This window comes from Anopheles coustani, chromosome 3 (genome assembly GCF_943734705.1).
Source record: "Anopheles coustani chromosome 3, idAnoCousDA_361_x.2, whole genome shotgun sequence".
In the NCBI taxonomy this organism is placed as follows: Eukaryota; Metazoa; Arthropoda; class Insecta; order Diptera; family Culicidae; genus Anopheles; species Anopheles coustani.
In genome coordinates, this window is record NC_071288.1 from 60,615,708 (window position 1) to 60,621,295 (window position 5,588).

The window sequence follows — 5,588 nt, forward strand, 5'->3', positions numbered from 1 at the left end:
GTGCAGAAAAAAAAACTGTGTGTATTATATTCCACTGATTTATAATTCTTAAAATCAAGAAAGAAATCCACGCGCATGAAACGCAATTTTAGAACCTGAAATAGCAAATCTATTTCATCGCTTTTACTTCTATCCGAATGGAGTCTCTATTCCATTGCGCACCAGACGCCACAATATATTTTACTCATCCCCAAGATAAAGTGCTCCCATCAAGCGAATCTATTACCTGTCAAGAAAATGGTCTTGAAGGGCATACTATGCTCCGTCTAGGGAATGGTTGGGACCAATACGAATGTGTTGATGGCCATTGAGAGCACGATATTCGTTTAGCTAGAAGGTTTCTCAGCTAATGGAACCGGTGGGAATTATCTTGTCATAGAAAGAATGGCCCCATCCTACTTGTATTCATTTACTATTGCTTCTCCACAAAACATTGACAAGTATGTTCCTTGAATTTACGAAATAATATTTAAAGTATTATAATAGAAACAAAGGTTACAAGTTTATGAATCGTAAAAAAACGAACAGAAACACATTCCGTTCAGCACTTAATCGACAGCCGCAATATTCAACCGCATCTGGGTTTTCATTGCTCGTAAAATTTCACTTGAACATTTTCTTTGTTTTATGGCAGCCCGCTAACCACGGCGAGCCTGTTTAGTACACTTTGGTGTCTGTTTTTCCTAGCCTTCGGAATTGCGCTTCCAACAGAGTGAGTAAGCCATTTGGCGAGGAAACAAAGTGCCAAATGTCTAAGAAAATGCGATTATGCCGTTAGCGCTAGTGTTCTGCGAGTGACTTTTGTCGGCTTTCTTCGCTCGATACGTTTTCGTACGACTTTATCCCAGACGCCGTGGCCAAGCTGGTCAACAAGCTACACTCTGCCTGCGTGATACCATCATCAGTTTGAACCTAGTTTTGGGAAAATCAGTTGCCGTTGAAAGCAAGTTCCTATTCCATTGTGCACGACAGTATATTCCGATTTATCCTGCCCAGGACAAACAATGCTGTTGGTGTGGGCCCGACAATTCACCCGCAAAAAGTGGTTGCTGCTTACAATTTCTATGGGCCGGTAATAACTAAAGTAGGGAAACCATGACCTTTCATTAGAAGAGATTTTTTATTTTATTTACTCACTCGCAACTCCTACACAGGTATACCAAACCTTCGGTCGGCTACTAAAAGGACATCTTACTACTCTTACTTTTTTGTTTGCTTTGTTCAACAGTAGATGAAGATAGACCATGTTTCGTATGCTGTTGCCTGGAGCGTAGCGTGGTTGTCCTAAACGTGCTTCACATCATGCCAAACATGGGCTAACTTTTCTTTGCAGCTCGTACGGCTAGCACCGGAACATTATCAGCCCCGAGCTGATGAGCTGAACGTAGTTAGTATTTCAGTCAGCTTGGGAGAAAAACAACAGTGTAAGGTTACTTTCAAGCCCAATGTCCACATAAATTTACATTTTATGGGTTGCCAGGTGAAATGCACAACATAATGTTTCGTAAGCACCTGCTTCTGAGGAGCATACATTCGACCTAATACATACTCAATTAACTGTTCATACAAGTCTGTTTTGTAACGGTGTAATTCTAATTTTCTCATAAAAGTGAACACATTTCAATAGCGTATTGTAGAAAGAAATGTATCTTTTAATTGTACCTCATACAGTAATTGTAACTGATAAAGTTCATATATTGCCATTTAATTTACAAATAACAACTTTTATTTAAGCTCTAGCACTTGCATCCTGACTTTGTTTCAGCATAGTGTCTTCGATTAACATCTAACGATTATAATCAACTAATCAGCAAATTAGATTTTAGCTTTAATTATTTTCATATTAGATAATATGAAAATCGCGTGATGTTTACTGAAAAAAAATCATTGTTGAAGTGCCACAATCAAAGAAAAGATCGTGTATTCTTTTCGATCGTTTTATATTTGGCACAATTACCGTCCAACAGTTATTGACTGTATGGCATTGACTTTATGGATGAATGAGGGTAATTAATTAGAACTCCTCTGGTAGCATCAGTCAAAGTTAATAGTACCAAAATAAACACCAACACAATCCTAAAAGTCAATTAAAACTTTACCGTGCGTCACAGAACCATTGGAAATTCGACAACGTCTATGTCACCAGAGTCTTCGGGTTTTCAATTGATTATATCTAATTTCTACTTTGCTTCCCCCCTCCCCCGCAGTGCTGAACGATGTATCAACGAGCGTCATTGAACTGTTGAGATTTTGTAGACACGCTTTTCTTATTCATACGCCGAAAACCGCTCTCCATTATTTATTACCATCCCCACTTCCTCCAGGAGTGGAACCTTAGAAGGGATGGCCCTGAACTCCCAAAATAGCAAAAAATCAATACCATCGCGTTGTCCTGCAAAACTAGATTAAAACGCATTTCAGTGTTCAATGCACTCTCTACATGCTTAACATGTAAAGGTTGTGCCTGCGAAACTTTCCTTGCAGTATACTTTGGTTTTATTCACCCTAAACCCCGGTTATGGTGAAAGACTTTTCACATGCAATCAACCAAGTCCTTAAACGGTGGTTACAAGGAAAAGACAAACATGTTGAAAAGATATTTGGTACATCGGTAATAATCGATATCCAAAGGGAACGCTAAGTTTGTTAGCATGAAGCCGTATGACTGTCACAGTTCATCAATCATCAAGGTTCGACGCTACTTTCTCCGGTAGTGGCTCAGAATAAAACCCATTTTAATGAAGTTAAACGACTGAATTGAATCAAATCTACCGGCGGGACGAATCATCCGTAGGGCAAAGAAGGGTGGCCTTTCATCTACAGCAGCTAACCTAATCATGCCATAGTTGCTTTACGAAACTGCGAAAACGACACATCACACGTCCCAGATGAAGACTCCGTCTTGTGTGTAGGCACATCCTTAACACTCGCCCACTTGAGGTGAAATTTGAATTTCAAGCAAATACACCCGACTGTTTACTTCGTCCTAGTTCTGTTGCTTTACCTTTCGTCTGAATAACTTACACGCTGTTGATAGGAATCAACACTCACTACAGCTCTCTTGAGAGGTTAGTTTTGGTGCTTTTAAAATTCATGTTTATGTTCAAAGATAAAACACAAAAGAAAACGAATGTTAAGCAGAAAAACATGTTTACGACAATTTCTTACAGCGGTTAAACTAAAGCATACATATGCAGATGAAAGTAGACTGGTCGTATTTTTATTTTTCACATTATTTAAGTTGCTCTTTATGAAACCCATCTTACATGTTGTGTTGTATGTGAGCAAAAGTTCCAAAAGCATCAATTAAAATCTTAAGTAAAAAGGTCTAGCTTATGTGAGCGAAATTTTGACAAGTACAAATTAAAAGCCCAATTAAATAGGCATTGGTATAACTAATGTAGGATAAGGCCAACAAAATTAGCAGTGTGTATAAACAGGTATATTGCTAGGTATAGGTAGCTGTGTATAATATTTTGAATACGAATATATTATTAAGAATTATATAGATTTTAAAAAAATGATAACAGTAATAATACATTAATTAAATAATCCAATTATTAAAACTGATTTCAATTATTTAATGTTATCAAAAAAAACATTATATTATTCTCTGTGTCGTCACTTTGCAACTCTAATCTCAAATTTGATTTCTACTTACACAAATATCAAGAAAGTTTGGTAAGTAATTAAAAAAACTAAACACAATAATATCTTCTTTTCTTTCTTTTCTTTGGTATAATACCTAAAAAAAGCTAGTATAACCTTATTTAACTCTTCGCTCGCTAACCACAAACTAATTTCTTAAAAGCTTGTTTTCTGAGAGTGTATGGCAATACGTGTTCCTTTTTTCGTGTACTTTGCTCATACTCAAAAAGGCGATAAACGAAACAAGTCGAGAACGACCGACCCTTATCGAAAGGAGGATTAAAAGTAATACCTTCGATTAAACCTTGAACATATCATCTTTTATAGCTTAGATAAATTCTGACAAATATACTACATAATATAAACGTTCTGTTTCTGGAAGAAAACGGCCTCTATACGAAACACCTGTGGATTGAAGGGAGGAGGAAAGATCTTGTTGTGCCTGCTCAATTGCCAATGGAGCAATAAGCCTTTAATCTACTCGGAAACCATACGACCCAAAACAAGATCCACCCAATCGCTTTCATTCACAAGTGGCCACCGGCATGGTGAAAAGAAGAAAACCCCAACACAAAACCCGAACCCACCGGAATGAAGGACGCGCTCAGATGGATGGTAGCCCTTACTTTCGTATAAACTTTTCGAAAACTATTCGTCCTCGGAGAATGCACAAAGTTTGGCTTTTCAATTCTCGTGTCACTCACACACACAGGACCCGAGGCAGCAATGGAGAAGGCTAGGACAAAAGCTGTTTCGTCAATATTAGCTCAAACTTTCACCGTAGGTTCGAGGATGCGCTAGGGAGAAACAGTGAGAGGTAGGTCGCTAAAATAACGCTGTCAATGAAATACCCCCATTGTCCCTCGAATGTTGCAAAAAGTTTCCCGAAGAAACGATGCCCGGCTCAGGTAATGAAGCTATAATACCGTCTTATCAAACGGTGATTCGTTTATCGTCTTCTCTGCTGTTGTATTTTTCGGCGAACCTTTCAGAACTTGTTTTTGAGACACGGTACACCACATGCATGAACCACAAAAGGGAATCTACAGTGTAGCTCCAGAGTACTTGCACTGCGTGAAATGATTCCGTCAGGATGCGTAATGAAGCCAGACGCGATGATGGAGCGAAAATGTGATGTTTTTGAAGTAAGCATTACTGATCCTTCATCGTTTTAGGGGCCAACATGACTATTCCTTTCGGAACACATCTTTCAGATACAAAACTCATTAAGACTGCTTTTACGGAATATTAATTTATATTCATTAAATAATCCATGCAATACGGTTGTTAACTTAAGTCGATAGATCATTAATTGTGAAATAATATCATTCACGCCCATTATAATCGTTTCATTAACGTTGCCCGAGCGATAATGCTAATAGTGAAAAAATCAAGTTAAAATCTTACGGATACATCTCACATGCTGCATACCAAACTCAGCCAACATTTATCGTTAATGGAAAAATTTTTCTCCAGCTTTAATGTTTGCAAATACACTGTTTCAACCTTGTCCTGTTTCTATCGAGTTTTTTGTATGCTATTTCGATAAACCTACATCATCGCATTAGAAAAAACCGCATGGACAACGTTTGTAGGTGTAATGCAAATGTGATTTACTTACCCGCAATTGGCAGTTAAAAAGAAAGAGAACCTTTGCCACAAAATGTTCCACGTACAAATTACGTGAGAGCACCTGATGCTTTCCAGTAAGTTGCTCTAAGTGATTTTATTTTCCATGAACCCTTTTTTTCGCCAGTGGGTTGGATGAAGGATTTTGTAAATTTAACCTTTGACCATACCATACTCGAAAGTAATTTACATGCCCGACGCTAGCGCATGGATTGGAAGCTGTGGAAAGAAGGGAACGAGATGTGTTTTATGCACACGGGAACGAGCTGATTGAATCGACCCGCTAGATATCGCTGCTTTATTTGCGTTCC